Raw genomic sequence first — 10,596 nt, 5'->3', positions numbered from 1 at the left:
TTACTACTCAACAAGGGTTAAATGGGTCTCACCAGGTGAAAATTTCAGGTCAACAATATTTGTTTATAAAATGAATATATGAAGTCCATATATTTTGAACTGCGGTATTAAATACGTATGATGCACGATCCTTCGCAGTAGATAGCGCTATTTAGGCAATAGCGAAAATCAGACCTGACTACCAATTGAGCTAACAAGCCAACTGGGAGCAGGCCGTTAAGTATGTTAAGTATGTTAAGTATATGGACTTCATATAATCATTTTATCTGATTTATCATCACGGGTTTATTACGAATCAACTTAACGGCTTGCTCCCAGTTGGCTTGTTAGCTCAATTGGTAGAGCGCTGCACTAGTATCGCAGAGGTCAGTCGAATCCCGTACAGGCCTGATTTTTTTCAGGTCGAATTTTCGCTATTGCCTTAATAGCGCTATCAACTGCGAAGGATCGTGCATCATACGTATTTAATACCGCAGTTCAAAATATATGGACTTCATATATTCTTTTTATCTGATTTATCATTACGGGTTTATTACGAATCAACTTAACGGCTTCCTCCCAGTTGGCTTGTTAGCTCAATTGGTAGAGCGCTACACTAGTATTGTTGTAATCTTTATTTAGACACGATCAATTCATCAGCCTATAAAAATACATATCACATACGCTAAGATATTTAAAATTAAAACTACATACTATAACACTAAAGCTGTTTTCCGTGAATGCCGTGCGTTAGACTTAAAAAATGTCATTGATCTTACGTTTAAATAACCCCAGAGACTCTGTGTTCCTTATATCGCGTGGTAAACTGTTCCATAATGTGGCGCCATTGTAGCTAAAGCTTTTTCTGTAATAATTAGTGCGCGGTAGTGGAACATTAAGCTTATTTTCAGAGTCCCTGAGGTCATAAGCAGAGTCACGCCACGTAAACTTTGAATATAGATACCTTGGAGCTAGCCCGTGCAGACATCTAAACATCATGGTGGCTTTATGGATTTCCTGCTGGCGTGCAAGATTTTTCCACCCTAAAAACTCGAGTAGCTCAGTTGCATCAGTATCATAGTTAGAGAATGTCAACACACGGGCTGCTCTATTCTGCAATTTCTGCAGTTTGTCTCGTAGCATTTTCCCACAGCTACCCCAAACAATGTCACAGTAATCAAAGTGAGGTTTTACTAAAGCTTGGTAGATGAGATGTAAGGTTGATGCTGGGATCAGGTGCCTAATTCGCTTTAGGGCCCCGATACCAGAGGCGATCTTTTTCGTTAGTTTTTCGATGTGACCATGCCAATCGAGTTTATCGTCTATTATTACACCAAGCGATTTTGTAGCTGAAACCTGGCTCACTTGAGTATTGTTCATTCTAATTGTTGGTGAAGCTGTGAGAGTATTCAGTCTCTGCCTCGACCCTATTAGCATGAATTCGGTTTTAGTCATGTTCAACGTGAGTTTGTTCGCTTGTAGCCAGTTGAAGACGTTTTCTAGGTCTTCATTTAGACAAAACTGAACGTTCTCAAGATTGCTTCCCGCATATGTGAGGTGCGTGTCATCGGCATACATTCTCGGTTTACAATTTGATAAGCAATTTGGAAGATCGTTGATATATAATAAGAACAGTAATGGACCGAGAATGGTCCCTTGAGGGACGCCGCAAGTCAACGAGTAGCTACTGGACAGCGACCCGTTGACAGAGCATTTTTGTGTTCGGTTTTCCAAATATGACTGAAACCATCTGAAAGATTTTCCATGTATACCATAATAGTTTAGTTTCGATAGAAGGATCTGATGATCAACAGTGTCAAAAGCTTTTTTCAAATCTAGAAAAATGACTCCATTGATTTTCTCGTTATCAATATTATATGCCCAAGAATCTGTCGCTTCCAACAAAGCTGTTACAGTTGAATAATTAGCACGAAACCCTGATTGGTTTTGACATAAAATATCGTGCTCTTCCAAATAGGCATATAACTGTTCATAAACTATCCTTTCAAACACCTTCGCCATTATTGGAATCACCGATATTGGGCGGTAATTGTTAGCATCACCGCGGTCACCTTGTTTATAGAGAGGGGTAATCCTTGCATATTTCCAGTCGTCTGGGAACGTCCCTTGGCTAATAGATTGATTGAAAATATCACATATCGGCACACAAATGAGATCAGCACATTCCCTGATAAGCCTAGCAGATATTTTGTCAAGGCCTGTTGCCTTTGACTTGTCTAGTTTATTTAAAAGTGAAAATACTTTAGTTGGATTGGTGGGTTGGAGCTTAAACCGTTTATCTGTTGCGGTAAGATATCTTTGATAGCTACCACTATCACAATTTATCTCACTGGCAAGTTTTGGACCAATATTAGCAAAGTGGTTATTGAATTCGTTTGATAGCTCCAACGGATTAGTTATCGTTAATCCGTTCACTTTTAGTGACGCCACTGGCGTTTTCCCAGATTTTCGAGAAGTTAGCTCGTTTATAGTCTGCCAGGTCTTTCGGGAGTCGCTGGTTTGCTTATTAAAACTATTTTGGTAATAAGCTTGCTTAGCTGAGCGTATTTGCTTATTGACTATATTTCTTTGTTTCTTAAATAATGCCCAATCGTTAGGATCATTTGTCTTGCCAGCTTTGATTTTTAATATGTCTCTATTATGCATAAGGTCTTTCAATTCAGAGGTAATCCACGGAGAACTCCGTGAACGAACGCGCATCGTTTTCAGTGGGGCATGTTTGTCAGCGATAGCCAGAAATGTACATTTCCATTGCTGCCACATCACGTTTGGGTTGGAAGACTCGTATACATTATCCCAACATTGAGATAGAATATCATAACGAAACTTTTGGCGATCGAAATTTCGGAAATTTCTGTATGTAATAGAATTATGTCCGTTAGACATCCCATTCAGGGAAAGTTTTCTATATACATACACCATGCTATGATCACTTATTCCGATATGACAAACTCCCGAACATGCAATCTTATCCGAGCAGTTGGTATAGATTAAATCAATTAGAGTTGATGAGGTGGGTGTTATCCTCGTCGGTTCAGAGATAAGCTGCTCGAGTCCGTAGACATCAGCAATACTCCTTAATTTGGATGTGTTATTGTCATATCGAGTCGTGATCATGTCACAGTTCATGTCTCCCTGTACAAAAAATTCTACATTTTCACTATCCAGTCTCCCAATTAGGGATTCAAAAGGTGAAAAAATGCCAATAGGAGAGTCAGGTGGTCTGTACCAAGTAACAATCACAAAAGATTTTGAATTTGGCTCATGGATTTCCAAGCAAAGATTTTCTAGTGTATCCATGTGTAGGTCATTTCGTACTGTAAAGTTGATTGAAGTTTTCACATAGAAGCATACCCCTCCGCCGCATTTTGTTAGTCTATCGCGGCGAACTATTTCGTATCCCGGAATATGAACTTCTTGATCTCGAATACTCTCGTTCAGTTTCGTTTCATTTATGGAAACAATATCGATATCATTATTTGCTAATATGATTCTTAATTCGTCTATATGAGTAATTAATTGATTAATATTGAGTGATGCCATTCTAAAACCGCGCAAAGGAGGCAATATTGTGACAGATTTTTCGGCCTTTTGGTTGTTTAATTGATCCCGCACGGCATTGACGGACAGCACATTATCTCATTCTAGGTGCGATTTAAAATTATTATAAAACTGCTCATTACCTTTAAAATTTAAGTGCAGTCCACCTTTGTTGAGTCCACTATGAGATATGTTCTCATGATGGATTAATTTCCATCCATTTTGATGGCAGAACTTCTTTAGATGCTTGTTGGCTGTTTTCACTGCCTGGTCCAGCTTATCTTTTCTGCATACAAGCTCCGACAGCGTAACTGTAGTATCGCAGGTGCTCTCGATCTGTCTCGCGAGATCCACAATCGATTCCGCAACAGCCTTTGGTTCCCTGGTTTTAAGATCATTAGTCCCAATGTGTAAAATCACTTCATTGGGCGAAGATTCCAGATTTGGCTTGAGATAGTGATTCATGGCCATTGTCGTAGCGCCCGAGAAAGGCTTGACTATAACCCTGTGGCCAACTGCTTTTCCCAGATCTTTTCCAGGTATTCTTGAGATCATCGAATCTCCTATGAGCAGGGTTGTGCGCTCTTTTGGTTGTTTTTCGGGTTCGGATTCTTTTCCTGTCAGAGTGTTATTAGGACCTCCTTTACCTTTCGATTTCTTTCTTTTGTTCTTTGATTTCACAATGAAGCCTTGTGAATGCTGGGATTACTAACTTGGCTTGTTTCAACCCAACGCTATCACAAATAGTAAATCCCCGATCAGCCATAACCATGTCACCAAAGAAGTAGGTTTTCTAAAAACCCACAATTCTCAGTCAAGTACTTGTCAGAGGTGCGGCCGCCCCAAGCCTCAGACACAGAGGTCAGTGGTTCGAATCCCGTACAGGCCTGATTTTTTTCAGGTCTGATTTTCGCTATTGCCTGAATAGCGCTATCTACTGCGAAGGATCGTGCATCATACGTAATATTTGTTTATTTTGGTAATTTTTTCAAAATACTAAATGTTCCAAACAAAGGTCTCTTCATTTCAGTCTAGCAGTTTTAGTTGAGCCATTGATGGGCTCCTGACTGCAAAGATTAGTTAAAAGTAAAAAGACAATACATATTTACTGATTATTCTCTTTGTTAATATCAACTGTCTGTTTTATTGTGATGTGCATGTAACAATGAATTATCATGTTGCAGGGCTTGGAAAAACTTGAATACCAGCTTTCCCTGCAAACAAGCAGCTCTCAAATTTCAAAAACTTTATCATCATTTAATGAGCTATAAATACCCTTTTCTTGTTGAAGAATGATATGCTAAGTATAGAAAACAGGTTTTTCAAAGAGTTTGCGACTGAAATGATTAATCAAAAGGAATTATTGGAGGGCATAAATTAACAAGGGCAGAACAAACCCTTACAATTTGGTCTATCATGGGGATCTTAGTATCTGGAGTTCCTCTGCGGTTGGAAGAGAGAATTTCTGTGGGCAGTGTTCCTTCTAGAATGGTGTACTTTCGCTTCAACAAACCAATAACTCTCTCCACATGGATTCTCACATTTGCAATGCCCTTGTTCGCTCCACATCTACAGGATCTAACTGTGACTTTCCCTTAGTAAATGCTGGGATTACTAACTTGGCTTGTTTCAACCCAACGCTATCACAAATAGTAAATCCCCGATCAGCCATAACCATGTCACCAGGAAGTAGGTTTTCTAAAAACCCACAATTCTCAGTCAAGTACTTGTCAGAGGTGCGGCCGCCCCAAGCCTCAGACACAAAACAGACAGTTCCTTGTGGAGTAATTCCAATAAGAATTTTGACTGTGTTATGGTGCTTATAATTAGAAAAAGTCTGTACCCTGGCAAGTAAGTTTGTTGGCCTATCAATAAACACCTCAAAGCAGTCAATTATTACTGTGACCTGCTTACCAAAGGCATACTGAAAGGACATAGGCATTGTCCCCCATAGTCTTTCTCTGTCTGGCCAAAAAAACAGGGGAGACAGTCGGGCATCCATCACCATCATCCACGATGAAAAGATCCTTGAAACTGTGGATATTGAAACCACAAACCGGTAAGCTAGGTCTCGAAAGGGAACGTTTAGCCGCAGCTTGATGAGCACCATGATAAATTCCTGAAATCTGTTCAGGGATTGTGTGCGGCGGGTAATGTACTTGGCAACATGCTCAAACGCCACCATGAGTATTTCCCAAGAAGGCAGTCCGGTGTAAAATCGAACTTTTTCGTCCGTATCAAAAAATTCTTTATGTGGTGCCTTGTACCCACTTTGCCTAGCATTCAGAAGGTAGTCAAATTTTTCGGTTTGTGTTTCGGCGTCCAGTTTTGTCACTGCTGATACGCGAGAAGCGGTGCTCGTTTCAGTCTGTTCTTCTGTTTGTGTTTCGACATTCACTGTTATCGTAGTTGACACGAGGGAAGCAGTGTCTGTTACACTTTGTTCGCCACTCGCACAAGACTCATCTAGCATCATTGCTTCGCTCTTTTCTTCGCTCTCTGAAGTTGACGTGCTTGGTGGAGCGGTAAAGTCTATGTCAATTATACGCTCTTCGCTTCCATCGATACATTTTCTCTTCTTGGCTGCCTCTTGTTCTTGCCGCTCGATCGCACTCTTCCTTCGGGCCTTCGCTCGCTCACTCCTCTGAGCAGCGGCGTCCGCATCTTTTTTCTTGTACTCTTTCTTGGTTAAATGACGTGTTGGAATCCAATCTTCATTGAACCTGTCCCAGTTTGCTGCAGACCTGCCAGAAACGAAGTGACGACTACAAACACGCTCGTTCTGCAAAACATTCTTTGTTTCCAGGTCAGCACGACCTATCGCGGAAATCCAAAGATTTCTCCTCTCTCGGGTTAACTCTTCGAACTCTTCGCCTTGATTAGTGATAATAGCAGGTACAGAATAAAAACGAATGCTATCTCGACCACTTTTGCTTCCACAATTGCCAAAGATACAAAGAATCATGACGCTTTCTCGCATTCACTCTCTCTCATGCTACTTTTTGTTTACACCTGAGGGACACAATCATGGCGGATAGCAACGGTTGTCAAGTTAGGGGTCACGTGGGTGAAAACCAAGAATTGTAATTATTAAGATAGCTTTTAAGAACGAATGTTACCAACGGTCAAACATTTGGGGGCAACAGCCAAAAATTCGATTCGGCTCATACCCTCAAGTTGGGTAGGCCCTATAGTGAAACAAAGCAATGCATACTTCGTTTGGCGAAATATCGATTTATTTTCGAGAAAATCGATAACAACTGAATTTCGCCAAAATGCCGCTTTTGAAGCTCAAAAATTCAGACGAATCTTGGAGTGTCGCGCCACGAACTGACAACACTTAGACCGATAAAAAGTACCAAATCTTGAAAAACAACATCAGTACATATGTTGACAGCAATTTGAGCAATTTTGGTTTGTTTCTTTACACAATCTAGTTAAATTTATCCGACCTTCGTCTTACAAGATTAAAAATAGGTCAGAAGAGACCCGTTATTTAACTATGGGGTAAATAAAATAATCGACTGAAAATCTGGCTTTTGGAAGGCGAAGTGTTTTTCTTTTCGATCTCCAAAAGATTTCTTGGGGTAATGATTATGTGCGATTTAATCAAATTTTAAAGTTGGATAAAATGAGCTGATTTGACGGTACCATCAGTTATTCGAAAATGTACACATTCACACGCAAACTCAATTGTTTTGCATTTTACATCCAGTCTATAGCTTATTTAACATAATATCATCTTGCTGTCAAATATATATCACAAAAGAGGATTGCAGTCCTAAAATTGTTACATTGCTCCCTCAATAGGGGTATAACTTGGCAGGATAGTCAAAACCTCCTGATAATGATTGTTTACAGAGCGTATCACGGGGTTTCTCTATTTCCATTTCCTTGAAATACTTCTGTTCTGTTCAGACTACTAAAATGTTTTGTTCCGACTACTAAAATATTTTGTTAAGACTACTAAAATAACTTCAAGCGAAAAGCACATGTTTTTATATACCATAATAGTAACGCAACAAAAAATGTCCTCAGTAGGGTGATTCCATCATAAGTTCAGTCTCACTGGGGGGCGTGAGATCCTCCCACTACGGGTCCGGACCCAAACATCTTCACAACCGAACCGTGAACCAAATGTAAGCGGAATGTAACTAGTTCAGAAACATGTTTCACGTGTGCGGAATAACGCTAATTAATTCAAAATTAGGTCTACTGAAATAAAACGCAAAAATAAAACATTCGACTGTGAAGTACGTGGCTACAGGAACTAAGGTTGAGTGTTACATATACGAAACAGGAGAAAACAATTATCTAACTTCAATCATGATCCAATGTATCATAATTTAATGTTTCATGGTACTTGCATGGATGAAGCCTTTTTTAGGACAAAAAAGAGCGAAAGATCTGCAAAGGGCATAGCCCATCATGTATCATTGCAGATGTGCAACAGAGATAAGTGTAGTGTTTGAGTATTTTTTTACTTAAAAGAAGTTTTATAATTGTCAAACCTGGAAAACCACGACTTTCACTGAAATGTTTGTACTAGCCAACGTTCAACAGCTTTACATCTGTACTGTTTCTTCCCCAGAGGCTGCTGTGCCTTGTTAAGTTACTCGTGCCGGTAGTAAGACTACGACGCAGGTAGCACACGTTCACATTATTCCCACTCATCTTTTCCCGGCAGTGGTCCCAAAAAAAACTCACGCCTGGAAATGAAACCATTTCTGCGTATCTCAGAACTCAAGAAATGCTTCGGGTAATCATTGCACCAGCTGATACAGCAGGCTCGAGTGCGAGTCGGTATACCTACATCAGTCAAATACGGTACTTGCATTTACGAAACAGTGGCTTTGAAAAATTAACTCAACTAGTTAGTTATTTAGTATTCTTTCCCAAGAAGGTAGCCAAGTAAGCAGTGATCTATCCCCCTCAAATATGGTCGTGTCCAAAGCCATCAATGCGTTATATGGCGAAACATCACAGAGCGTTGCTTATGCGTAATGACAAATTTAACATAAGCCTGTTGTCTGGTCAGACCAGAATGTTCACGCCCATTGGAAAAAGACTGACATCTAGATTTAACAAGAAAAAAGAAAGTAAACAAACCCATGTTTTGCCTATCTCCTTAATATTTCTTTGCAAGATGATAAATTTAAGAAGTGAATGACTACTTCTTATAGGATAGGATAGGATAGGATAACTTTATTTATACACGGTTTTTCCATCAGTTGATTTAGTTAATTCTATACTAGAAACCTATCTATCTAACTACAATAATAATTTGATAAATGAAAGAAATAAATAAAAAAAATAAAAGAAATAAATAAATAAAAGAAATAAATAAAAGAAATAAATAAATAAAAGAAATAAATAAATAAAAGAAATAAATAAATAAAAAATTCTGCTTTTCATGGAGGCTGTGTCTAAAATTTACTTAGAATTAAGAACTTATTTTAAACTGTGGCGACTTAATTTAGATTTGAAATCAGTCAGCGAAGACGCTTGTCTCAGGTCTACAGGTAAGTTGTTCCACAATTGAGCTCCGCTGTACAAAAAACTTCTCTTGAGATAGTCAGGTCGAGGTTCTGGAAGAACTAATTTGTTTCCGGTATTCCTTAAAGGTTAAGCACTTACACTGTCACGATATACAAATCTTAATCTCAGATAATCAGGTGTCATAGCATGTAATGTTTTGTGGTTGAATAAGGCTATTATAAACTTTAATCAAAACATTAAATGGAGTGAGATACCGAATTCGTTTAATCGCACCAATGGCACAAGCTATCTCCTTAGAGATGTTTTCAGTATGACACTCTCAATTTATATTTAGATCGACATAAACTCCAATGGATTTAGCGGAGGTTACTTGTTCGATTGCGTTTTCGTTTATAATAAGAGAGGGACTTTCCGTAAATTGTGATAACTTCTACCTTGATGCAATAAGCATGAACTCAGTTTTTGTCATATTCAAGGTAAGTTTGTTAGCAGAGAGTCATTCGTAAACATTGCTCAGGTCGTGATTAAGGCAATAATTTATATGCTCAATGTCAGTACTGGCAAGCGTCAGGCTGGTATCATCTGCATACAATCTAGGTTCCGAATATGTCAAACAATGTGGTAAGTCATTAATATATATCAAAAATAAAAGAGGTCCCAAACTTGTTCCCTGGAGAAAACCACATCTCAGACATTTCGGAGTTGACTTACAAGAGTTTAAATGACAAATCTGTGTTCGGTTATCTAAATAAGAAGGAAACCATTGATGACTGGTCCAAAAAATTCCATAGTATTGCAGTTTTCGTAATAAAATATCGTCATCTACTGTATCAAATGCCTTTTTGAGGTCTAAGAAGACTACGTTATAAAAAGACCACGGTCTATATCCACTGCCCAGCTATCTGTAGCTTCGATAAGTGCTGCGAGCGTAGTATGCAAAGACCGAAAACAAGAAAGTTGTTTTGAGAAAGTTGTTTTTAGTTAAATAATGATAAAGCTGATCGTAGATTATCCGTTCAAAGACTTTGGCCACCACTGGAATTACTGATATTGGTCGATAATTCGTTGGATTCGAGCGCTTCCCGGAATTTTTGTACAATGGGGTGACTCTGGCAGATTTCCACTCATCGGGAAAGTTGCCAGTCAATAGGGATTGATTAAATATATGAGTAAGAGATTCTGCTAGTACATCAGGACATTCTCTTAGAACTTTCGCAGAAATATCATCCAGTCAATCCAGTAGCCTTTGACTTGCAGAGCCTTGATAGTAATGCAACAACATGTGTTGGTGTTGTTTTTTCAAAAACAAAATTTTTATCAGTTTCAGTAAGAAATTCTTCGAAGGATTTATCAACTTCCGTCACGTCTCTACTAAGGCTTGGTCCAATTTCCGTGAAAAATGAGTTTAGCATTTCTGCTACATCTGTTTGGTTTCCACAATTTACTCCATTATGTTCCCTCTCATTAATAACAGTTTTATTGGACTTTCGCGAGGTCAGTTCATTGATTGTTTTCCATGTTTTCCTTTGATCCCCACAACAATTCTTGAAGGCATTT

At 38.9% G+C, this 10,596-nt stretch overlaps 1 pseudogene; it reads right to left on the bottom strand.

Annotated features, from left to right (window-relative positions):
• Positions 1 to 4,886: 4,886 nt before the first annotated feature.
• Positions 4,887 to 6,613, bottom strand: LOC148723930 (uncharacterized; annotated as a pseudogene).
• Positions 6,614 to 10,596: the final 3,983 nt, after the last annotated feature.

The sequence above is a fragment of the Stylophora pistillata genome, chromosome 9 (assembly GCF_964205215.1).
Source record: "Stylophora pistillata chromosome 9, jaStyPist1.2, whole genome shotgun sequence".
In the NCBI taxonomy this organism is placed as follows: domain Eukaryota; kingdom Metazoa; phylum Cnidaria; class Anthozoa; order Scleractinia; family Pocilloporidae; genus Stylophora; species Stylophora pistillata.
The sequence above is the reverse complement of the archived record's forward strand: the minus strand, read 5'-3'. Positions and strand labels throughout refer to the sequence as shown.